The 26834-nt window shown below is 38.6% G+C and overlaps 1 protein-coding gene and 1 pseudogene across 1 annotated transcript in view; both read left to right on the top strand.

Moving 5' to 3' along the window:
* ZSWIM5 (zinc finger SWIM-type containing 5) overlaps positions 1 to 26834 on the top strand; it is a 222579-nt gene that overhangs the window by 75559 nt on the left and 120186 nt on the right. The window lies entirely within an intron of this gene.
* Positions 262 to 9484, top strand: LOC122898507 (annotated as a pseudogene).

The raw sequence follows: 26834 nt of genomic DNA, 5'->3' as shown, positions 1-26834 counted from the left end.
TGGGCTTGATGCCTTTCATGGCTTTTTCTGTAACAACAATGGCATTTTCAGTGGTGTAATCCTTCCACACTTTCATGATGTTCTTTCTATTGGGGTTCTCTTCCTTCGTGTTGACAATCTTTTCCATAGGATACTATGCATAACGAGTCTTAAAGGTCCTTATGACCCCTGATCCAGAGGCTGTATTAGAGACGTTATATTTGGGGACAAGTAGACTACTTGGATGGCTTTGGTGTTGAACTCATGGGGTATTGGTTAACCATGGGCATTGTCCAATATCAGAAGAACTTTAAAAGGCAGTCCCTTACTAGTAAGGGGCTTCTTGACTTAAGGGATAAAATATTGATGCAACCAGTCCAGAAAAAGGGTTCTTCCTGTCCAGCCTTCTTGTTGAATAACCAAAAGACTGGCAGCTGGTATTTATCTTTTCCAACTTCAAGGCCCAGGGGTTAGCGATTTTATAGGTAAGGGCAGTTCTGATCATAAACCCAGCTGCATTTGTGCAAAATTGTAGAGTTAGCCTTTCTCTTCCTGCCTTAAATCCTGGTGCTTGCTTCTCTTTCTAACTTATAAATGTCCTTTGTGGCATTTTTTTTTTCCACCAGAAAAGGCATGTTGTCTGCATTAAAAACCTTTTCAGGCAGATATCTTTTCTCCTTTGTGATTATTTTAGTGGTGTCTGGGAACTTGTTGCTGCTTCTGTTATCTTGACATTTTTTAGGTAAAACCTCTTTCTAAAATCATACCATCCTTTGCTGACAATAAATTCTCCAGGTTTAGATCCTTCACTTTCCTTTTGCTTTAGGTTGTCCCATAACAACTTCACTTTTCTGGAATCATGTTAGAGACAGTAGGTATGCCTTTCTTACAGCAGTCCTGCACTCACATAAAAGCTGCATTTTCAGTAGGAGATAAAAAGGCGCCTGGGTGGCTCAGTGGGTTAAGCCGCTGCCTTCGGCTCAGGTCATGATCTCAGGGTCCTGGGATCGAGTCCCACATCGGGCTCTCTGCTCTGCAGGGAGCCTGCTTCCTCCTCTCCCTCTCTCTGCCTGCCTCTCTGTCTGCTTGTGATCTCTGTCTGTCAAATACATAAATAAACTCTTTAAAAAAAAAAAAAAGGTATTTTGCAAGAAGTGCAATGTTTTCGTACCTGCTGGTAAAACTGCAGCTACAGCTTCATGAATTTCCTTTTCTTTTTTCTACCATGGTCCTTATACTGGATTCATTTACCCTGAAGTGAAAGATAATTGCAGCTGCTGGCCTCAGTCTATGTACATATCAAGAAATTCAACTTTTTCTTAAAACGTCATGATTTTTCTCTGCTTCTTGGTAGCACTTCCAGCATCACTTGTGTTAACTCAAGTTTTATGATACTGCACTAAACACAATGAAAAATATGTTGAGAACCACAAGAAATCACTTTTTACTGCAATACATGCAATTTACTAGAGAAACTGTCACATGTTGTTTTAAGTAGGTGCTTGCAACACCTGAGCTCACCACAAAAGCAACAGGAGGTGGCTATAAAATTACTACAGTAGCACATATGCACTATAGTTAATTTTATGCAGTTATGATGTAATGCCATATCTTTACATTTGCTTACATTTCTCTAGACTGCAAATGGCACCATGTATAGTCTGTAAATGTGTGCTTAAGGTTTGATAAGTGTTAACTTTCTTTCCTTTTAAAAGGTTTTTATTTATGTATTTGGGAGAGAGAGAGCGTACAAGTTTGGGGGGAGGGGCGGAGGGAGAAGGAGAAACAAGACTTCCCACTGAGCATGGAGCCCAACCCAGGGCTCCATCCCAGGACCCCAGGATCTGAAAGCAGATCTGAGCTGAAAGCAGACATTTATTACTTGACTGAGCCACCAAGGTGCCCCAGCTTTGATGATTCTTATCACCACTGCTTATTACCACTTACTGCTGCTGTTCCCTTCAGTACTGCCACTGTAGGATTGCCTGGGGGTCTGGGTATGAGAGAATGAAGGAAAAAAAGAAAACATGGGGGATTTTCACACTTCTTGAGTATTAGGAGTTACCGTTCCTGCTCTGAGCCAGAAAAGGGGCTTCTCTTCGAGCTGTCTCTAGGTGTACCCCATTTTTCACGCCGAGATTTTTTTTGATGTATTAAATTCAGGCTTTAGGATCCTGGGAGGGAGGGAAAACCCAGATATGATGGAATTCGGGTCTTCCCCTGTCCACCTGCTAATAAGGACTTTTCAGAGTCCTCAAATACTACTCTTAGCATTCTGTCCAAGGTTTTGTAGTTGCATTCAATAGGAGTGATAGAATGAACTATGCTTACAGCTCCAGAATCCCTATCATTTTGTTTTAACCTATTTCTGTCTGTATTTTTTGTGGATTTCTTTTTTTTTTTTTAAAGATTTTATTTATTTATTTGTCAGAGAGGGAGAGAGAGCGAGCACAGGCAGACAGAGAGGCAGGCAGAGGCAGAGGGAGAAGCAGGCTCCCTGCCGAGCAAGGAGCCCGATGTGGGACTCGATCCCAGGACGCTGGGATCATGACCTGAGCCGAAGGCAGCTGCTTAACCAACTGAGCCACCCAGGCGTCCCTTTTTGTGGATTTCTTAAAGGCAGCATATGGTTGGGTCTTACTTTCTTATCCAACCTGATAATCTTTGCCTATTTAGTAGGATATTTAGACCACTTATTCAAGATTATTGATATAGTTGTGATCAAATCTACCAAGTACTATTTGTCCCATCTATTTGTTCTCTTTTTCTTATTTTCCTGCCTTCTTTTTGGATTAAATATATTTTATGTTTCCATTTTATCTCCTTTTTTGGTTTATGAGCTATAATTTCTTGTGTGCCTGTCTGAGGGTTTATAGTATACATGAGAGACCAGCAAACTTTCTCCATAAAGACCCATATAGTAAATATTTTAGATTTGTTGCACTATACTATCTTTCTCATAACTATTTGACTCTGCCATTGTTGTACAAAAGCAGCTAGACACAATATGTAAATGAATGACTCTGGCTTTGTTCCAATAAAACTTTATTTTAAAGATTTTATTTATTTATTTGACAGAGATCACAAGTAGACAGAGGGGCAGGCAGAGGGAGAGAGGGGGAAGCAGGCTCCCTGCTGAGCAGAAAGCCTGATGCGGAGCTCGATCCCAGGACCCTGAGATGATGACCTGAGCTGAAGGAAGGGGCTTAACCGGTTCACTGAGCCACCCAGGCACCCCATAACTTTATTTATTTATTTTTTAAGATTGTATTTATTTGTTTGTCAGAGAGAGAGAGAGCACAAGCAGGGGGACCAGCAGGCAGAGCAGGCAAATGAGAAGCAGGCTCCTGTCTGAGCAAGAAGCCCAATAGGGACTTGATCCCAGGACCCTGGGATCATGACCTGAGCTGAAGGCAGACACTTAACCAACTGAGCTACCCAGGTGTCCCTCCAATAAAACTTTATTTTTGGAAAATGGGGAGTTGGCCAGATTTGGCCTGCAAATTATAGTTTGCCAACATCTGGTCATATCTTTAATTTTAACACAATCTACTTTCAAGTGATATTATGCTAGTTCGCTTGTATAACCTTTCCACAATATACTTCCATTTCTGGGGTGCCTGGGTGTTTTGGTCTATTAAGTTTATGCCTTTGGCTCAGGTCACTCTCTGGGTGCTGGAATCAAAACCCATGTCCTTAGGCTCTCTGCTTAGCAGGGAATCTGCTTCTTCCTCTCCCTCTACCCCTCCTCCCCCCGCCATGCTTGCTCTCTCTCTCAAATAAATAAATTAAATCTTTAAAAGAAATACACTTCCATTTTTTCCCTACCAGCCTTTGCAGTATTGTTTTCTTGCTTTTTATATGTGATATAAATTTTATAGAATATGTATAACTAATATTGCTATTGTTTTTACTTTGAGTAGTCAATTATATTTTCTGGGATCATGGGATCCCTGGGATCATGACCTGAGCCAAAGGCAGATGCTTAACTGACTGAACCACCCAGGTGCCCCTATTTTCAGGAGATTAAAATAAAAAATGAAGGAAGAGATTATGCTGAGTGAAATAAGTCAAGCAGAGAAAGTCAATTATCATATGGTTTTACTTACTTGTGGAGCTTAAGAAATAACAAGGGGAGCATTAGGAGAAGGAAATAATAGTGAGATTGGGGGAAATAGGAGGGGGAGACGAACCATGAGAGACTCTGGACTCTGAGAAACAAACTGAGGGTTTTGGAAGGGAAGGGGCTGGGGGAATAGGTGAGCCTGGTGGTGGGTATTAAGAAGGGCATATATTGCATGGAGCACTGGGTGTGGTGCATAAACAATAAATCTTGAAACACTGAAAAAATAAAAATTAAAAAAATTGTAAACTATCTTATCACCCTAAAAATAAATGAATAAATTTATCTACATTGTTACAGTTTCCAGTGCACTTCTGTTTTCGTGTGTGTGTAAATGCAGATTTCCATCTGCTATAATTTTCCTTCTGCCTGAAGGAGTTCATTTAAAATTTCTGTTGCTGCTGAATTCTTTCAGTATTTTTAAGGGTGTGTGAAAGTATTTCACTTTTATTTATTTATTTTTAAAGATTTCATTTAGTCTTTAGAGAGAGAATGCATGAGTGGGGAGAAGGAGAGGGAGAAAGAGAAAATACCAAGCAGGCTCCATGCTTAGTGTGGAGCCTGATGCAGAACTTAATCCCATAATCTGAGATCATGAGTTGAGCCAAAATTAAGAATTGGTTGTTCAACCAACTGAGCCACCAGGTGCTCCTCACTCTTATTTGTGAAAGATATTTTTTTTTGGGGTGTGGAATCCAAGTTGACAGGCCCACCCAATTTCAGTACTCTAAAGATGTTTCTCCATTCTTTTCTGGCATGCATAGTTTCTGTCAAGAAAGCTGCTGTCATTTTTCTCTTTATTCTTCTGTATATAATATTTCTTTACTTCTCTGACTCTTGTTAAGATTCTCTCAGTTAAAGTAACAGCTTTTTTGAGATATAATTGAAATACCATAAAATTCACCTTTTTATTTTTATTTTTTAAAAGATTTTATTTATTTATTTGACAGATAGCGATCACAAGTAGGCAGAGAGGCAGACAGAGAGAGAGGGGGAGGCAGGCTCCCTGCTGACCAGAGAGCCCGATGTGGGGCTTGATCCCAGGACCTTGGGATCATGACCTGAGCTGAAGGCAGAGCCTTTAACCCACTGAGCCACCCAGGCGCCCCAAATTCACCTTTTTAAAATGTATACTGCCTGCCTCTCTGCCTACTTATGATCTCTGTCTGTCAAATAAATAAATAAAATCTTTTAAAAAATAAATCAAATGTATAATTTATTGGGTTTAAGTGTATTCACAAAGGTATACAACCGTCATCACTAATTTTAGAATTTCATCTCTCAAAAATGAAACCCAGTGCCTATTAGCAGTTACTCACAGTATTCCCCCACTGGCAACCACTAATCTAATTTCTGTCTCTGTGCATTTTCTTTTCTAGATATGTGATGTTTACAGAGTGATACAGTCTTTGTAGTCTTCTGTGATGGACTTTTTCTTGGCACAGTGTTTTTAAGGCTCATTCATATTATAGCAGTACTTTATTCCTTTTTTGTGTCAAATAATATTCCATTGTATGAATAGATCACATTTGTTTATTCACTCATCAGTTGATGGACATTTAGCTTGTAGCCATTTCTTGGCTTTTATGAATGATTATGCTGTGAACACTTGTATGTAAGTTTTCTTGTGGACATGTGTTTTCATTTCTCTTGGGAGGATACCTAGGAGTAGAATTGCTGGGTGAATATGGTAATTCTGTGCTTAACATTTTCAGAAGTTGCCTATATTTAGAAGCAACTATAGCATTTTAGATTTCCATCAGCATTGTATGAAGTTCCAGTTTCTCCCCATCCTTGTCGATACTCATTATTGTCTGTCTTTTAGTATTTGTCATCTTAGAAAAAAATTAAGTCATCCTACTGGGTGTGAAGTGACTGTGATTTTGATTTCTAATGACTAATGATGTTCAGCATCTTTCCATGTGCTTATTTCTCCAAAGATACACAAATATCTGATGTCTGTTCAAATCTTATGCTCATTTTTAACATTGACTTGTCTTTTTTTTTTTTTTAAGATTTTATTTATTTTAGAGAGAGAGAGAGAGCACAAGCAGGGGGAGGGCCAAGGAAGAGGAGAGATAGAATCTAAAGCAGTCTACACCCAGCATGGAGCCCAAGCAGGGTCTGAGATCATGACCTGAGACAAAAATCAAGAGTAGGACATTAACCGACTGAGTTGCGCAGCTCTTGCCTTTTTATTGTTGAGCTGTAAAAGTTCTTTACATATTCTTGGTACATTTTCCTATCAGATATATGATTTACAAAAAATTCTTCCATTCTGAGCCTTGTCTTTTCACTTTCTCAGTGGTATCCTTTGAAGCCAAATGGGTTTTGATTTTGATGAAGTCCATTTACTTATTTTTTTTTCATTGTTTTTGCTCTTGGTGTTATATCTAAAATATTATTGCCTAACCCAAGGTCACAGAGACTCTTTTGTTTTCCTTTAAGAGTGGTATAGTTTTAGTTCTTGCATTTAAGTCTGTGGTCCATTTTGAGTTAATTTTTGTGTATGGCATGAGGATGTAGTTTATTACTTTTTTTTTTCTTTTGCATGTGACTATCCCATATTCCTAGTATCATTTGTAGAAAAAGGTGCTTTTTTCCCACATTGAATGGTCTTGGCATCCTTGTTGGAGATCAGTTTACCATAAATGTAAGGAGTTGATTTCTATGTTCTCAATTCTGTGCCATTTATATATATGCCTTTATATATTTATATATTCTGTCTTCATGTCAGTATTATACTGTCTTGATTACTATAGCTATATAGTAAATTTTGAAATTGAGAAGTGTGAGTTTTCTAATTTTGTTAGTTTTCAAGATTGTTTTGGCTATTGGGGTGCTTTGCATTTCTTTTTTTTTTTTTTTTAAAGATTTTATTTATTTATTTGACAGAGAGAGATCACAAGTAGGCAGAGAGGCAGGCAGAGAGAGAGAGAGAGGAGGAAGCAGGCTCCCTGCTGAGCAGAGAGCCCGGTGCGGGACTCGATCCCAGGACCCTGAGATCATGACCTGAGCCGAAGGCAGCGGCTTAACCCACTGAGCCACCCAGGCGCCCCTTGGGTGCTTTGCATTTCTATATGAATTTTAGGATCAGCTTGTTAGTTTCTCCAAAAATGATAGCCAGGATTTCGACAAGTATTACAATGAATATATAAATCAATTTAGGTAGTATTGCCATCTTAACAATACAGGATATAAGCAAAAATCTATTTATACTGCCTTTTGTATTTACCTATTTAGTTACCTTTATCACTGCTCTTTTTCTTTGGTGCATTTGAATTAATATCTAGTGTTCTTTCATTTTAGTTTGAAGGACTCCCTTTGCTAGTCTTACAGAACAGATTTGCTAGCAGTGAGTTCTGTTTTGTTTTGTTTTTTTAAATCCATGACTGTCTTAATTTCTCCTTCCTTTTTTTACTTTAAAAATTTTTGTTGTGGTAAAATACATATAACATGAAATTTACCATGGAATTATTTTTAAGTATACAGTTTGTTGGTATTAAATACATCCATAATGTTGTATAAATGCCACTACCATACATGTCCATAAATTTTTTCAACTTGTAAAACTGAAACCCTATAATATAATTATATATTATATATTTATAATATAAACAAAGTTTATATATTATATAATTATAATATAAACAAAGTCCCCCATTTCCACCCATCTTTCTAGCTCCTAGCAACCAGTTTTCTTTTTTTCTTTTTAAAATTTTATTTATTTATTTAATAGATAGAGAGAGAGCACAAGTAGGCAGAGTGGCAGGTAGAGGGAGAGAGAGAAGCAGGCTCTCTGCTGAGCAGGGAGCTCAATGTGGGTCTCAATCCCAGGACTCTGGGATCATGGCCCAAGCTTAAGGCAGCTGCTTAATTGACTGAGCCACCCTTTTTTCTTTCTTTAAAGATTTTATTTATTTATTTGAGAGACACACAGAGAGAGAGAGAAGGGGGAGGAGCAGAGGGAAAGGGGGGAAGGGGACTCTGCTGAGTTGGGAGCCCAATTTGCATCTTAATCCTGGAACTCTGAGAACACAATCTGAGCTGAAAGCAGAACTTAACTGACTGAGCCACCCAGGGACCCCCCCCCCCACAGTTTTATTTTCTGTCTCTGATTTTGAGTACTTTTAGTATTCTTATTAGTGAAATCATACAGTATTTGTCTTTTTGTCACTGGTTTACTTTATTTAGCACAATGTCTTCAAGCTTCATCTATTTTGTAGCATATCGCAGACTTTAATTCCTTCTTAAGACTGGTTAATATCCCATTGTATGTATATCTACGTTTCGCTTGGTGATTTTTTTGCTTGATGGACTCATGGATCATTTCCGTGTTTTAGTTATCATGAATAATACTGCTATGAACATGAGTATACAGATACCCTTTGAGAAGTGCTGGATCATGTGGTATTTTTTTCTTTTTTGCTCTCTATAAAATACTCTATATTTGAGACAGAACTGTTATATAATATGCTAGTTTTGTTTTTAATTTCTTAATTTTTATTTTTTATGTTTCAGGTCTTTATTTAAATTCTAGTTAGGTTAAATACAGTGCAATGTTTTTCAGTAGTAGACCTCAGTTGATTCATCACTTACGTATAACACCCAGTATTCATTACAAGTGCCCTCCTTAATACCCATTACCCATCCCCCATCCACCACTCCTCCAGCAACCCTCAGTTTATTCTCCATAGTTAAGAGTCTTGGGAGAAAGACTCTTTCCTTTCCATCCATTGGCAGCCATCAGCTCAAAGGTAAGCCAAGATGGACACTTTACAAGTACATCCAGGAGCTGTGGAGTAAGAGGCCATCTGATGTAATTTGCTTTCCTCTCAGGGTGTGCTGCTGATATTACCCCAGCTTTCTGTGCTCCACAGGGTTCCCTGCCCAACCAAGCCTGATAGAGCTCGCAGACTGGGTTACAAGGCCAAGCAAGGTTATGTCATACGTTGGATTCATGTGCAACATGATGACCACAAATGCTGAGTTCTTAAGGGTGCTACCTATGGCAATCCTGTCCATCATGGTGTTAACCAGCTGAAGTTTGCCCCAAGCCTTCAGTCTGTTGTAGAGGAGTGAGCTGGACACCACTGTGGGACTCTGAGAGTCTTGAATTTTTACTGCATTGGTGTAGATTGCATGTACAAATTCTTTGAGGTTATCCTTATTGCTCCATTCCATATAGCTATCAGAAAAATCCTGACATCCAGTGGATCACCAGACCAGTCCACAAGCACAGGGAGATATGAGGGCTGACATCTGTAGGCTGCAAGAGCCATGGCGTTGGAAAGGGTCACAAGTTCCACCACACTACTGGTGGTTCTCACTGTGAGATATAAGAGAAGACACAATACTTTCCAGCTCTATTGTTACCACTAATATAAGTAATGTTTGTAAAATCCTTACCTAATAAACAATTTAGGATAGTTATGGCTGCTTAAAACTGTTCTTTAATTTGTCTCTTAAAATTTGTCTCTTAAAAGTTATTTGCAGGGGGCGCCTGGGTGCCTCAGTGGGTTAAGCCTCTGCCTTCAGCTCAGGTCATGATCTCAGAGTCCTGGGACCAAGCCCCACATCAGGTTCTCTGCTCAGCTTGGAGCCCGCTTCCCCCTCTCTCTCTGCCTGCCTCTCTACCTACTTGTGATCTCTGTCTGTCAAATAAATAAATAAAATCTTTATAAAAAAATTAGTTATCAGCAGATTGTTCCATGAATGCACTGTCAAATTATTAAAGTTAAAGTAAAATAATGTTTAAAGACTGTAAGTGAGGGGCACCTGTGTGGCTCAGTGGGTTAAAGCCTCTGCCTTCAGCTTGGGGCATGATCCCAGGGTTCTGGGATCAAGCCCCACATTGGGCTCTCTGCTCAGCAAGGAGCCTGCTTCCCTCTCTCTCTCTCTGCCTGCCTCTCTGCCTACTTGTGATCTCTGTCTTTCAAATAAATAAATAAAATCTTTAAAAAAAAAAAAAGACTAAGCGATAGTGTATCTTGTTTCTAATAAGATAAATGCTTTTGTCTTTGCTTTATCTTATTAAGGAGTTTATATGTCAGTGTTTAAAATGCCGTTTGGTATAAAATAAATTCTGTAAATGTAGAATTCAGAAACTGGCCGTGTAGATTTGTTGGTACGTATAATAAAAACTATAACTTTTGGGGGGTGATGCAATGCCCTGGTTTACTCCCAAATGGCTCTTTTTAGGAGTTTGGTAAGAACAAGCTTTTAAAATTGGATTTTCTTGCAAATGTGAAGACCATCCTAATCTTTTATCATTATGGTATGCAGAATAATGTTACCTTGGAACCACATTTTTAGGTTGAATCCAGTATTTTTCAGTATTTTTTAAGCTCAGTTAAATGATTTTCTGAAAACAGTAGACTGAAAGCCTCTTGAGACCTAAGTTTCCTTCCACTCAAAAAGATCCTAAACCATATATATTTTGTGTGTATAGGTTGTTCAACTAAAGGAGTTAAGTGTTTATTAAAAAAAAAAAAAGAGTCCTTTATGGTTTGCCTCCCTCCCTTTTTAAATTTTTTCTTAAAGATTTGTTTATTTGGGAGAGAGAGCACACATGTAAGCGTGGGGAGGGGCAGAGGGCGAGGGAGAGGGAGAATCTCAAGCAGACTCCCTGCCCATCGCGGAACCCAACACAAGGTTCAATTTCAGAACCCTAAGATCATGACCTGAGTCAAAATCAGGAGTCAGATGCTTAACCAGCTGAGCCACCAGGGTGCCCCAACCTCTTCTTTCTCTTTTTTTCCCCTCCCATATGTTTATCTGTTTTGTTTATTTTATTTTATTTTAGTCTGTTTCAATTTTTTAAGATTTTATTTATTTGGGAGAGTGAGAGCACGAGAGGCGGGTGGGTCAGAGGGAGAAGCAGACTCCTTATTGAGCAGGAAGCCCAATGCAGGGCTCGATCCCCCAACTCTGGGATCATGACTGAGCCGAAGACAAACACCTAACTGACTGAGCCACCTAAGTGCCCCTCAAGTTTTTATTTAAATTCTTAGTTAGTTAAAATGCAGTGAAATACTGATTTCAGGAGTAGGACTCAATGATTCATCACTTACAACACCCAATGCTTATCCCAACAAGTGCCCTCCATAATACCCAACACCCATTTAGGTCATTTCCTTCCCTCCTCCCTTCCATTATCTCTCAGTTTGTTCTCTGTAGTTAAGAGTCCCTTATGGTTTGCCTTCCTCTCTTTTCTTTTTTTCCCTTCCCCTATGTTCATCTGTTTTGTTTCTTAAATTCCACATGAGTGAAATCATATGGTATTTATCTCTCTGACTAACTTATTTTACTGAGCATAATACACTCTAGCTCCATCCATGTAGTTGCAAATGAAGTTTCATTCTTTTTGATGTCTGGTAATATTCAATTGTGTATATATACCACAGCTTCTTTATCCATTCATCAGTTGATGGACTTTTGGGCTCTTTCCATAATTTGGCAGTTGTTGATAATGGTGCTATAAGCATTAGGGTGCATATGTGCCTTCAAATCAGTACTTTTGTATCTTCTGGATAAATACCTAGTAGTGTAATTGCTGGGTCATAGGGTAGTTCTGGTTTTTAACATTTTGAGGAACCTCCATACCATTTTCTAGAGTGGCTGCACCAGTTTGGACTTCCACCACAGTCCCCTTTCTCTGCATTCTCACCAATATCTGTTGTTTCCTGTGTGTGTGTATGTGTGGGTTTTTTTTTTTTTTTTAAAGATTTTTATTTGAGAGAGAGTGAACAGTGGGAAGGAGTAGAGGGAGAAAAGCAGACTCCCTGCTGAGCCAGAAGCCTGATTCGGGCTTAGTACCCAGACCCCGAGATCATGACCTGAGCCGAAGGCTTAACCTACTGAGCTACACAGGCACCCCTCCTGTGCTGTTGATTTTAGCCATCCTGACAGGTGTGAGGTGGTTTCTTATTGTAGTTTTGATTTGTATTTCCCTAATGATGAGTGATGTTAAGCATCTTTTCAGGACGCCTGGGTGGCTCAGTTGGTTAAGCAGCTGCCTTCGGCTCAGGTCATGATCCCAGCATCCTGGGATCGAGTCCCACATCGGGCTCCTTGCTCGGCAGGGAGCCTGCTTCTCCCTCTGCCTCTGCCTCTGCCTGCCATTCTGTCTGCCTGTGCTCGCTCTCTCTCCCTCTCTCTCTGAGAAATAAATAAAATATTAAAAAAAAAAAAAGCATCTTTTCATGTGTCTGTTGGCCATTTGTATGTCTTCTTTGGAAAAATGTCTGTTCAGGTCCTCTGCCCATTTCTTAACTGGATTGTTTATAATTTGGGTATTGGGTTTGATAAGTTCTTTATAGATTTTGAATTCTAACCCTTTATCAGATATGTCATTTGTAGATATCTTCTCCCATTATGAAGGCTGCCTTTTAGGTTTTTTGTTTGTTTGTTTGTTTCCTTTGTTGAACAGAAATTTTTAGTTTTATATAGTCCCATTTATTTAATTTTGCCTTTGTTACCTTTACTTTTGGTGTCATATCTGAAAAACCTTTGCTGAAACTGGTATCTACCAACAACTAGGGGCTCACCTTCATGTTTTCTTGTAGGATTTTTATGATTTCAAGTCATACATTCAAGTCTTCATTTCATTTGAGTTAGTATTTGTGCATGGGATATGATAGTGGTCCAGTTTCCTTTTTTTTCCATGTGGCTGTTCAGTTTTCCCAGCACAGGTTTTCACCTTCCTCTCTGATATGAATGCCTTTTATTACTTTTTCTTGCCTGTTTACTCAGGTTCTGACTTCCAGTGCTAGAACAGTAGGAGTAGCAAGAGTTGGGTATACTTAGGTTGTTCCTGATCTTAGAGGAAAATCTTTTAGTTTTTCGCTTTTGAGGATGATGTTAGCTGTGGACTTACCATAGATAGCCTTTATTTTGTTGAGATACAGTCTTTCTAATCCATTCTGCTGAGAGTTTTTATCAGGGATGGTTGTTGAATTTTGTCAAATGCTTTTGCTGCATCCATTGCAATGAAGTTGGTTAAGCAACTGCCTTCAGCTTAGGCCATGATCCCAGAGTCCCAGGATTGAGTCCCACCCACATCAGGCTCCCTGCTCAGCAGGGAGTCTATTTCTCCCCCTGCCCCCCACCCTGCTCTTATGCTTTCTCTCCTTTCTCTCTCATCTCAAATAAATAAATAAATAAATCATAAGCGACTCTTAATCTCACAAAACAAACTGAGGGTTGCTGGGGGGAGTGGGGGTTGGGGTTATGGACGTTGGGGAGGGTATGTGCTATGGTGAGTGCTGTGAAGTGTGTAAACCTGGCGATTCACAGACCTGTACCCCTGGGGATAAAAATACATTATATGTTTATAAAAAATTAAAAATAAATAAATAAATAAAAGTAAATGTTTGGTAGAATTCACTTTTGAAGCCATCTGGACTTTTGTTTGTTGGGGTTTTTTTTTTGGTTCAGCTTTGTTTCAGTTTTATTACCAGTAATTTGTTTGTTTAGATTTTCTATTTCTTCCTGATTTATTCTTGGAAGATACTATGTTTGTTGGAAGTTTTCATTCTTCTATTTTTTCTAATTTGTTGGCATATTGTTTTTTATAGTAGGCTCTTTTTTTTTTTTTTAAAGATTTTATTTATTTATTTGACAGAGAGAGAAATCACAAGTAGGCAGAGAGGCAGGCAGAGAGAGAGGAGGAAGCAGGCTCACTACTGAGCAGAGAGCCCGGTGTGGGATCCCAGGACCCTGGGATCATGACCTGAGCTGAAGGCAGAGGCTTTAACCCACTGAGCTACCCAGGTGCCCCTTATAGTAGGCTCTTATAATCCTTTGTATTCTGTGGTATTGGCTCTTTTTGGAAGAAAGCTGTGCTAGGAGTGGTGGTAAGAGAAGGCAGAGGTTGAGATCAGTAGTACAGATAAGTTTAGTATGGTACGAGACATCTAAGTGGGAACAATCTAGTAGGCAGTTGAATCTAAGAATTTCAAATTAAAAAAAAGAATTTCAACTGTAAAAACTAAGTCCTAAACTATAAATTAAACCACATATTTGGTATAGTCTGTATACAACCTTCAGTTTAGATTTTGGATAGTAACCCTTTATCCAATATGTCATTTACAAATATCCTCTCCCATTCCATCAGCTGCCTTTTAGTTTTGTTGATTGTTTCCTTTTCTGTGCCCAGGCTTTTTATCTTGATGAACCCCAGTAGTTCATTTTTGCTTTTGTTTCCCTTGCCTCAGGAGATGTGTCTAGTAAGAAGTTCCTGCGGCCAACATCAAAGAGGTTGCTGTCTATTTTCTCCTCCAGGATTTTGATGGTTTCTTATCTTACATTTAGGTCTTTCATCCATTTTCAGTTTATTTTTGTGTATGGTCTAAGAAAGTGGTCCAGTTTCATTCTTCCTGCATGTCCAGTTTTCCCAACACCATTTGTCAAAGAGACTCTTTTTATATTTTTTCCTGCTTTGTGGAAGGTTAGTTAGCCATACATTTGTGGGTCCAGTTCTCTATTCTGTTATATTGATCTGTGTGTCTGTTTTTGCTTGCAGCTTCAGTATAAAACACATAATGGGGAGCACAATTGAATAAGATACCCCAACATAGTTGTGTACTTCATCATAAGAAAACTTCCACTGTTGTGATTCGACCTTGGGTTTACTTGGGCAGAACAAGAATTCTAACTTTTCTTCTCACTGGTAGGGATGAAAAGCTAAGAGAAAGCACTGCTCTTAGTTGTTATACTACTGGGTCCCACTAGAAGCTGTATCTGTTCCACCATCGTTGCTCAGGTTTTGCTTCCTTCCTAGCATCTTTCAACTCCTGTTTTTTTTTCCAATCTAAACCAGAAAGAAAGGAAATGATTCTGTTTACATATGCACAATTTTCCTAGGATTATCCTCTACTGCTTTTTTCCAGTCTGGATGGAAATTCTTTCTTGAATTCTTCTCTGCCGCTTCCTGTTCTTTGAGCCTGGAACTGTTATAAAAGCTAATTGGCATCAGACACAAAAGATTATTCATTAACTTTTCTCTAAGACCCAGAGCTCCTTCCAAGCCTGATTCTAATTTTTTAAAGAACTATCTCTTTCTTTTCTTCTGAGCTGACATATTAGAATACATTTGAACAGACTGTGCACAATTTTCAAACAATTGCTTTACATGCCATATTTAGTTTGAAAGTTATTTTCCCATAGAAACAATAATATAAATGATGGTTTTGTTTCCCCAGCTAACTCCAACGCCTTTTAAACTCGTGTCAAGTGGTATTTCATTTATAACTGACAACAGCTATACTCTTGTTTCTTGGACACACAGACACATTGCCCATAAGTTATTCTAGTACAGCATAGAGACAAGAAACAAGGACCGTACCTACAGTGTCCCAATAATTTAACTTCCTACATTGGTAGCATAAAATCACAGACTCTAGGAGTTAGGAGGGACATTAGAGATAGCATCATCCAAGCTACTTATCTTATGAGGGAGAAGACTGAGAGCCAGGGAACTTAAATGACTTTTCCTTAGTGGCATTTTCTTACCTCACATCACTGAAATTTGTATATATTGATTCACCTGTTTAAATTTCCAGATAAACTCCTTAATATCTATCAAAATTCAGTTCTTCTGTAAAACTTTTTGTATTCATTCTTGACTTTGGATATAGTTGGGCACTCCAGGTACAGGTTGTGTGACCTTGTACAAGTCACTGAACATCTCAGTACTTCAATTTTTTTCCATCCATAAAATAATAATAATAATAATGCCTACTTCATAGGTGTGTGGTGAAAATGAAATGAGTTAATGTAAGTAAAGAGCTTATGACTGTGTCTAGTACACAGTAAACTATATAATTATGAGATATTATCATAATGAATTGTGATTTTTGACTTGAATACTTGTTTTCCCTACAAGTCTGTGAGCTTATTAGCTCACCAAGGCCAAAAATATTATATACTACTCACCTTTGGGACCATTATGTAAGTTTTTAATGAAAATTTTTATTTTGAGGTGTGCCTGGGTGGCTCAGTTCAGCATCTGCCTTCAGCACAGGTCGTGATCTTAGGGTCCTGGGATCGAGCCCCACTTTGGGGTCCTTGCTCAGTGGGGAGCCTGCTTTTCCCTCTCTCTCTGCTCCTTTCCCCACTCCTGCTCTCTCTCAAATAAATAAAATCTTTAAAAAAAATAAAATTTTTACTTTTAAATCATTGTAAATTTACATGCAGTTGGAAGAAATAATACAAAGATCCCCTGTATGAGATACCTCATTTCCCCCAGTAATAACACCTTGCAAAACTAGAGTACAGTATCACAACCAGGATATTGATATTGATATAGGCAAGATTCAAACCAGTTCCATTACCACAGGGATTCTACATATTGACCTTTTACAGCCACACTGATTTCTTTCTCATATTCTTCCTCCATCCAACATGTTTAATTCCTGGCAACCATGAATCTAGTCTATAGATTACTTTATATATATATATCTTTATATAATATCTATATACAATATAAAGAATATTATATAAATGGGGTAACATAATATGTAAATTTGCTGATTGTCTCTTTTCACTCAGCATAATTCTCTGGAGATTTATTTCAAGTTGTGTGTATATTTATTTATTTGAGAGTGAGAGAGAACATGAGAGGAAAGAAGGTCAGAGAGAGAAGCAGACTTCCCACGGAGCTGGGAGCCTGATGTGGGACTTGATCCCAGGACTCTGTGATCCTGACCTGAGCCAAAGGCAGTCACTTAACAAACTGAGCCATCCAGGTGCCCTGTTCGTATCATTTTAAAAAATTATTGTTGAGTAGCATTCATGGTATGAGTGTACATACTAAAGTTTAAGTGTTCACCCATTGAAAGACATCTGAATTGTTTCCAGTTTTTAGCGATTATGAGTACAGCTGCTTTGAACATTCATGTACAGGTTTTTGTTTTCTTTTTTTAAAGATTTTATTTATTTATTTGACAGAGATCACAAGCAGGCAGAGAGGCAGGCAGAGAGAGAGCAGGCAGAGAGAGAGGAGGAAGCAGGCTCCCCGCTGAGCAGAGAGCCCGACGCGGGGCTCGATCCCAGGACCCTGGGACCACGACCTGAGCCGAAAGCAGAGGCCTTAACCCACTGAGCCACCCAGGCACCCCTTTGTGTAAATATATGTTTTCATTTCCTTGGGATAAATGCCTAGGAGAGCAGTTGCTGGATCATATGGTAGTTCCATGTTCAGCTTTTGAAGAAATTGCCAAACTGTTTTCTATAGTGCTGTACCATTTTACAAAATATAAAATTTTACATTTTACAACTACTTACAAGTGATCCAGTTTCTCCCCATCCTTACCAGTATTTGGTGTTATTGCTAACTAAAAAAAAAATGTATCTGCTCTGATAGGTGGATAGTGAGATCTCATTATGGTTTTAATTTGCATATACAGTATTGAACATCTTTTCATGTGCTTATTTGCTGTTTTTTTATCCTTTCTGATAAAATATCTTTCCATGTTCTTTGACCATTTGCTGATATATTTTTTTTAAACTGGTGAGGTTTTTTTGGATTTGTTTTGTTTTTTCTTTTCTTTTTTAAAAAATTAATTAATTTTTTTTAAAAATAAACATACAATGTATTTTTATCCCCAGGGGTACAGGTCTGTGAATCGCCAGGTTTACACATTTCATAGCACTTATCATAGCACATACCTTCCCCAATGTCCATATCCCCACCACCCTCTCTAAACTGGTGAGTTTTAAGAATTCTTTATATATTCTAAAAACTAGTGCTCATTGGCAGTGTCGTTTGCATATATTTTCTCCTAGTCTAGATTGTCTTTTAATTTTATTAACAAGTTCTTTCATAGAGCAAGAGTTTTTAATTTTCATTAAGAACTCTTTGCCTAATTCTCAATCCTGAAGATTTTAATATATTTTTTCTAAAAGTTGTATAGTTTTACATTTTGCATTTAAGTCCATGACCCATTTTAAGTTAATATTTATCTAAGACATGAGGTTTAACTCAAAGTTTATCATTATTGCTATCTTTTGCCTACGGATGTTCACTTGTATTATTTGTTAAAAAGATGTACTTTCTGATGAGGAGGGGAAGATGATGGTGAGTAGGACTCTAGGTTTGCCCTGTCCCATGAACACAGCTACATAACTATCAGATCATCCTAAATACTGCAGAAATCTATCTGAAGAGTGGAAGAAGAAATTCTACAACTAAAAGTAGAGAAGAGGCCACATTGAGGAAGGTAGGAGGTGCAGAGAGGTGGCTTTGGAGAGAAGCAGATCCTGGGTGCTGTGTTGAGGAGGAAGCCACAATCATGGAGAAGGGTGAAAGACAGATTGGCATGCAGGGGAGCACACAGGGAAAACAAATCCCCATAATAACTGGCTTGGAAAGTGAAAGGGTCCAAATTTCATGAGTTCTTGCAACCAGCAGGGCTTAGAGTTTTTAGGTCAGTGTGCTTGGCACTGGGGCTACTCTTGGAGAAAAGGTGGCACAAATAGACATACATGGAAATAGCAATATGAAGAGCCACTGGGGCCCACAGTGGGGAGGTTAGTGGTTCATCTTAGAATTTGTCCCAGAGAAGCAATGTTCACAGAGGGAAACCTCTGGGAACAAAAGGAAGTGGCCATTTCCTTCTCCTACCCTTTAGCATAAACACAGAGCCACCTGTAGAAACCAGTGCAACACCAGCACTCCCTACTTAAGTTATTTACACCAAGTCCTACCTCCCTACTCTCTGGAAGAACTGCCCTTTCCAGTCACTCTTGCTTCAGTCCCAGTGCAGTGTCCCCCCTCCCCCAGAAGACTGGCTCAAATCCCTGCCAACATGGCGTCTCCCAACCCTGGAGTTTGTAAGGCCTCCATTCTAGTGGTAGCAGGGATAGGTCTCAACAAGCAGACCGGAGCACACCTAGTTAAAATGTGCCAAATCCACGCCAGGAACCAAACACAGCCCACAACAGGCAAAGAGAGCCTCTGCAGATAACTGGACTAAAGGATAAAGTGACCAGGACACCATAGCAGAGCACATGTAACACAATCTGGAGACACTCCCAGAAGCACCAGGCCCAGGGCACCTCTGTTCGGTCACTACACTGCAGGGCACTACAGGACCTCTCCTTCATAAGGCTGTTATCTTGAGAACAGAAGATGTAGCTGACTTTTCTAACACAGAGAAACAAGCACAGCAACTTAGACAAAATGAAAAGACAGAGAAATTTATCCCAAATGAAGGAACAGGACAAGGCTCTGGACAGGGATCTAAGTAAAACAGATATAAGTAACATATCTGATGGACAGTTTAAAGCAATGATCATAATGATACTCACTGGTCTTGAGAACAGAGTGGGGGACATCAATGACACCCTTAACAGAGAGATAAGGAATAACAGCAGAGACAAAGGACTCAATAACCACGATGAGCAGAATGCTTGATAGAATGAACAGCAGGCTGGAAGAAACAAAGGAATGAATTAGTGACCTAGAAGACAGAGTAGGGAAAGTAATCAAGCTGAACAAAGGAGAAAAAGAAAAAGAATTATGCATAACAAGAATATACTTAGGGAACTCAGTGAATCCATCAAACATAAACAAATTCATATTTTAGGAGTCCCAGAAGTAGAAGAGAGAGAAAAGGAGGTAGCAAATCTATCTGAAGAAATGATAGCTGAAAACTTGACTAACATGGGGAGGAAACAGATATCTGGATACAGGAAGCACAGAGAACTCCCATCAAAACCAACAAAAGAACATCCACATCAAGACATATTATAATTAAATTGGAAGAATATAGTGATAAAAAATTTAAAGAGCAACAAGATAAAAGAAGACAGTTACATACAAAGGAAATCCCATAAAGCTGTTAGCAGATTTCTTAGCAGAAACTTCACAAGCTAGAAAGCAGGCATGATATACTCAAAGTGTTGAATGGGAAAAACCTCCAGCCAAGAATACCCTATCCAGCAAGGCTATCATTCAGAATAGAAGGAGAGATAAAGAGTTTCCCAGACAAAACTAAAGGAGTTCATGACCTCTAAAGCAGCCCTGCAAGAAATATTAAAGGGAAGTCTTTGACTGGAAAGGAAATACCACAGATGACAGTATGAAGGCAGGAAACACAAAAGACGTAAAAGAGTCAAGGAACTCACAAAAGAAAAGGAAAATATATACCTAAAACATGGGGAGGAGAGAGAAGTAAAGAATGGGTTCAAACTTAAATGACTCAATTTAGTATATACTGCTATATGCAGAAGAGGTTATATACAAACTGTATGGTAACCATTTATCAAAAACCACTAAGAAATATGGAAAGAATAAAGAGAAAGAAATTCAAATATGTCACTGAAGAAAACCCAACAAACCATGAAAGAGAGACAAGAAAGGACTTGAGAAAATCTTCAGACCAACCACAAAGAAAATAACAAAATAGCAATAAATACCTATCTACTAATACCTATCAGTACCTATCTTTATTTTTTTAAGCAGGCTCCAAGTCTGGCATGGAGCCTAATAGAGGGCCCAAACTCAAACCCCAAGATCAAGATCTGAGCTGAGATCAAGAGTCAGATGCTTAACCTACTGAGCCACCCAAACACCCCAATCAGTAATTACTCTGAGTGTAAATGGACTAAACGCTCCAGTCAAAAGATATAGGGTGACAGAATGGATTAAAAAAAACCAACCCCCCCCCCAAAAAAAACCCAAGACCCATCTATACACTGGCTACAAGAGGCTCATTTTAGACCTAAAAACAGCTACAGATTGAGAGTGAGGAGTGGAGAAACATCTGTCATGCAAATGGATGTCAAAAGAAAGTCAGAGTGGCAATACTTCTATTGGACAAAATAGACTTTAAAGCAGAAACTGTAACAAGAGTCAAGAAGGACACTATCATAATAAAGGGGACAATCCAACAAGAATATATAACAGTTATAAATATTTATGGGCCCCACATGGGAGCACCCATATATGCAAAACAGTTAATAACAAACATAAAGGAGCTAATCGATAATAATACCATACCAGTGGCAGACTTTAACACCCTATTTACACCAATGGACAGATCATTTAAACAGAAAATCAAAATGGAAACAATGACTTTGAATGACACCATGAACCAGATGGATTTAACAGAATACTTAGAACATTCTAGCCTCAAACAGCAGAATACACATTCTTTTCAAGTACACCTAGAACTTCCTCCACAATAGATCACCTATTAGGCCACAAAACTAGCTTCAGCAAATTCAAAAAGATCAAAGTCATACCATGTATCTTTTCTCACCACAGTGTTGTGAAACAACAAGTCAACCACAAGCAAAAATTTGGGAAGACCACAAGTAACATGCTGCTGAACGATGAATAGGTCAACCAGGAAGTAAAAGAAGAAACTAAAAAGTGCATGGAAACAAATGAAAATGAAAACACAACAGTTCAAAACCTTTGGGACGCAGCAAAAGCAGTTCTCAGAGGGAAGTTTATAGCAATACAGGCCTGCCTCAAGAAGCAAGAAAAACCTCAAATAAAGAACCTAGCCTTGCATCAAAAGGAGCTAAAAAGAGAGTAACAAATGAAACTTAAAAGGTTTCATTTGAAGAAAGGAAATAGTAAAGATTAGAGCAGAAATAAGTGATAGAGAAACTAAAAAGCAATAGAAGAGATCAGTGAAACCAGGAGCTTTGGAAGAAATCTATAAAATTGACAAACCTCTAGCCAGACTTAATCACGATAAAAAAAGAAAGGGCCCAAATAAATAAGAGCAGAAATGAGAGAGGAGAAATAACAACAAACACCATGGCAATAAAATTATAAGAGAGTATTATGAAAAAATACATGCCAACAAATAGGACAACCTAAAAGAAATGATAAATTCTAGAAACATATAATCTAATGAAAGTGAAACAGGAAGAAATAGAAAATTTGTACAGGCTGATAACAAGCAAAGAAATTGAATCAGTAATCCAGAAACTCCCAACAAACCAAAGTCCAGGACCAAATGGTTCCACAGGCAAATCCTATCAAATATTTAAGGGGCACCTGGGTGGCTTAGTCAGTTAAGTCTCTGCCTTCAGCTCATGTCATAATCCCAGGGTTCTAGGATCAAGCCCCACATCCACATCCGGCTTCCTCTTCAGTGGGAAGTCTGCTTCTCCCACTGCCCCTCCCCCTCACTCATGAGTGCTCTCTCTTTCTCTCTCTCTCTCTCTAAATAAGTAAATAAAATCTTTTCAAAGAGCAACAAGGACAAAAAAATTTAAAGAAGAGCTAATGCCTTTTCTTCTCAAACTATTCCAAAAAATAGAAAAGGAAGGAAAACTTCCAAGTTCATTCTGTGAGGCCAGCATTATCCTGATAATCAAGACCTGTTAAAGACACCATGAGACAGCGGGGTGCCTAGGTGGATCAGTGGGTTAAACCTCTGCCTTCAGCTCAGGTCATGATCTCAGGGTCCTGGGATCGAGCCCCACATCAGGCTCTCTGCTCAACAGGAAGCCTGCTTCCCCCCTCTTTCTGCCTGTCTCTCTGCCTATTTGTGATCTCTCTCTCTCTCTCTCTTTCTCTCTCTCTCTGTCAAATAAATAAATAAAATCTTTAAAGAAAAAAGACACAAAAGAACTTCAGAGCAATATCCTTAATGAATATAGATGCAAAAATCCTCAACAAAATACTAGCAGACAAAATCCAACAATGCGTTAAAAACATCATTCCCCACAATCCAGTGGGATTTCCTCCAGGGTTGCAAAGGTGGTTCAGTATTCACAAATCAGTCAGCGTGATACATCACATCAATAAGAGAAAGGATAGAAACCATATGATCTTTTCAGTAGATGCAGAAAATGCACATGACAGAGTACAACATCCATTCATGATGATGCCCTCAACTGAGTAGGTTTAGAGGGAACATACCTCAGCATAATAGATAGCTCACTACATGGAAAACCCATAGATAACATCACCCTCAATGGGGAAAATTATGAGCCTTTCCCCTAAGGTCAGGAACAAGACAGGGATGTTCTCTCTCACCATTTCTATTCAAAATCATACTGGAAGTCCTAGCTATAGCAATCAGACAACAGAAAGAAGAGGCATCCAAATCAGTAAAAGGGAGGTGAAATATTCACTATTTGCAGATGACATGATAGTCTTCTACATTGAAAATCTGAAAGACTTGCCTCCCACCACAGCCAAACTTCTGGAACTGATCAAAAGATTCGGTAGAGTTGCAGGATACCAAATCAGTGTACAGAAATCTATTGCTTTTGTGTACACCAATAAGGAAGCAGAGAAAGAGAAATTAAGAAAGCAGTCCTGGGGCGCCTGGGTGGCTCAGTGGGTTAAAGCCTCTTCCTTCGGCTCAGGTCCTGATCTCAGGGTCCTGGGATTGAGCCCCACATCGGGCTCTCTGCTCAGTAGGGAGCCTATTCCCCCCCCCTCTCTCTGCCTGCCTCTCTGCTTACTTGTGATCTCTCTCTCTGTCAAATAAATAAATAAAATCTTTAAAAAAGAAAGAACAGTCTTTTCAACAAATGGTGCTGGAAAAACTGGATATTCTGATGTAGGAAATGGATATAGACTTCGATGTTACACCCTCCGAAAAATTAACTCAAAGTGGATAATGGTAAAATGCAGAACTATAAAACTTCTAGAAGCTACAGAGTAGAAAATCTAGGTGAACTTGGGTGTGGCAATGACTTTTTAGATAGAACACCAAACGCCTTATCTATGAACGAAAATAAATAAATAAATAGATAGATAGATATGGTGGACCTCTTTTGTTTAAATCAATCATTCTGTGAAAGACAGTTTTAAGAGAATGAAAAGAAAGTCACATACTTGAAGAAAATATTTACAAAATGTATATATGATAAAGGACCAATACCCCCCAAATACAAAGAAGTCTTAAAAGTCAAAATTAAGAAAACAGTAACCCAATTAAAAAATGGGCAGAAGAAAAAAAATGGGCAAAAGACTTAATTTACTCCAAAACTAATCATGTACTATATGTTGGCTAATTGAATTTAAACTTTAGGACAAAAGATCTGGACACTGTGTTAAGAATATATACAGACGGCAGATAATCATATGAAAGCATGTTCAACATCCTTTGCTATTAGGGAATTGCAAATTTTAATAACAATTAGATTCCACTACACACCTGTTAGAATGGCTAAAATCCAGAACTCTGACAACACCAAATGCTGACAAGTTTGTGAAACAACAAGAACTCTTATTCATACTTACTGGGAATGCACTTCCAACCACTTTGGAAGATAGTCTGGAAAGTATTTTTTTGTTTTGTTTTTTGTTTTTGTCTACAGTGCAAAACACTTTTTTACTCTACAATCCAGCAATTGTGCTTCTAGGTATTTAATGAGTTGAAAACTTACTTCCACATAAAAACTAGCATGGGGATGTTTATAGCAGGTTTTTTTCCCCCCATAGTTGCCAAATTTTGGAAGCAAACAAAATGTACTTCAGAAGGCGAGTGGTTAAATAAACTGTGGTACATCCATACCACAGAATACTATTTACTATAAAAATGAAATGAAGTTTTGAAGGTTGGAAAGACCTGGAGGAACCTTAAAATGGTCATCATTAAGTAAAAAGCCAGTCTGGAAAAGCTTAAACTATATGGTTCCAAGTATATGACATTTTGGAAAAGGCAACTCTGATAGAGACAGTAAAAGATATTAGTGGTTGCTAGGGGATTGGGAATGGTGGTGCTGGGAAGGGGGAATTACTAGAGAACAGGGGATATTTATAGCAGTGAAATGACTCTTTATGATGCTATGATAGTAGCTACATGACATTATGTGTTTGTCAAATTTAGAGTGAATCCTAAACTATGAACTTTAAAACAAATATCATCTGGGCATATTTGCATAGGTCTATGTTTGGATTCTCTATTCTTTTCCAATGATTTTTGTGTCTATCCCCTAGTAACACATAGTCTTGATTACTACAGCTATATAATTCTTAACAGTGGGCAGACTGTTTCCTCCCAATTTATCCTTTTTTAAAAAACATTTATTTGACAGAGGGAGTGTACACCTGTGCACATTGTTGAGGGGAGCAGAGGGCAAGAGAAACTGAAGCAGATTCCTCACTCAGCATGGAGCCAGACGTGGGGCTTGATCTCGCAACCCTGAGATCCTGACCTGAGCCGAAACCAAGAGTTGGACGCTCAACTGACGGTGCTGCCCAGGCACCCCTCCCAATTTATCCTTCTTAAAAAAAAATGTTTTAGCCCTCCAGTTCCTTTTCTTTACATGTAAAGTTTAGAATAATCTTTTTTTTTTTTAAAGATTTTATTTATTTATTTGACAGAGAGAAAGATCACAAGTAGGCAGAGAGGCAGGCAGAGAAAGAGGGGGAAGCAGGCTCCCTGCTGAGCAGAAAGCCTGATGCGAGGCTCGATCCCAGGACCCTGAGATCATGACCTGAGCCGAAGGCAGCGGCTTAACCCACTGAGCCACCCAGACGCCCCTAAAGTTTAGAATAATCTTGTCAGTAACCATAAAACATCTTGCTGGGATTTTAATTTTAGTTCCAGTATAGTTAATATACAGTGTTAAATTAGTTTCAAGAATTCTATATATGACTTGGTGCACATCATGATATATGTACTCTACCTTCACCTATTTCACCGAACCCTTCCCCACCTAACCGCCCCCGCCAATAGTCTGGTAACCATCAGTTTGTTCTCCATAGATAAGAATCTGATTTTTGGGGGGGCTCCTGGGTGGCTCAGTGGGTTAAAGCCTCTGCCTTCAGCTCTGGTCATGATCCCAGGGTCCTGGGATCGAGCCCCACATCGGGCTCTCTGCTCAGCAGGAAGCCTGCTTCCTCCTCTCTCTCTCTGCCTGCCTCTCTGCCTGCTTGTGATCTCTCTCTCTCTGTCAAATAAATAAATAAAATAAAATAAAGAGTCTGGTTTTTTTGTTTGTTTGGGGTATTTTTGTTTTGTTTATTTGATCTCTCTCTCTCTTTAGAAAATCTTGCTGGGATTTTGATAGGAGTTGCATTAATTGCATTTGGGGAGAATTGACATCTTTACTCTGCTGTATTTTCCAATCCATGAATAATGGGATCTCCATTTATTTAGATCTTCTATGTTTTCTTTCATCAGTGTTTTGTAGTGTTCAGCATACAAGTCCTGCATATGTTTTATTAGATTTACACGTAAGTGGGTTTTGTGTGTGTGTGTGTGTGTGTGTGTGATTATAAGTAGTATTGTGTTTTAAGTTTTAGCTTCTAATTGTTCATTGCTAGTATATAGAAATACAGTTGATTTTTGTATGCTCATCAGGTGTAGTATGTGAACTTACTTAGTACCATTATTTTATTGAATTCAAGTTGTGAAAGCTGACATCTTGCATTGTTTCCTGTCATAGGGGAAAGCATTCAGTCTGTCCCCTTTAAGTGTAATGCTAGCTGTAGGTTTTCAGTTGATTATTACATTGAAGTTGTTCTCCTTTATTCCTACCTTTTTTTCTAAGAGTTTTTATCATGAATGTATGTTGAATTTTGCCAAATGCATTTTCTATATCAATTGAGGATTGTCATTGTTTTTTAGCCAGTTATATGGTGGATTATACTGATTGATTTTCAAATACTGAATTGTTTTCAAATACTGAATCAGTTTGCATTGCTGAAATGAGCCCTACTTGTTCATGGTGTATAACTCTTATCATATATTGCCAAAATCTGTGTGCTCATGTTTTGTTAAGCATTTTTGTGTCATATTTA

The sequence above is a fragment of the Neovison vison genome, chromosome 2 (genome assembly GCF_020171115.1).
Source record: "Neovison vison isolate M4711 chromosome 2, ASM_NN_V1, whole genome shotgun sequence".
Classification (NCBI taxonomy): Eukaryota; Metazoa; Chordata; class Mammalia; order Carnivora; family Mustelidae; genus Neogale; species Neogale vison.
Note: the sequence above shows the minus strand (reverse complement) of the source record. Positions and strands in the feature narration are given on the sequence as shown.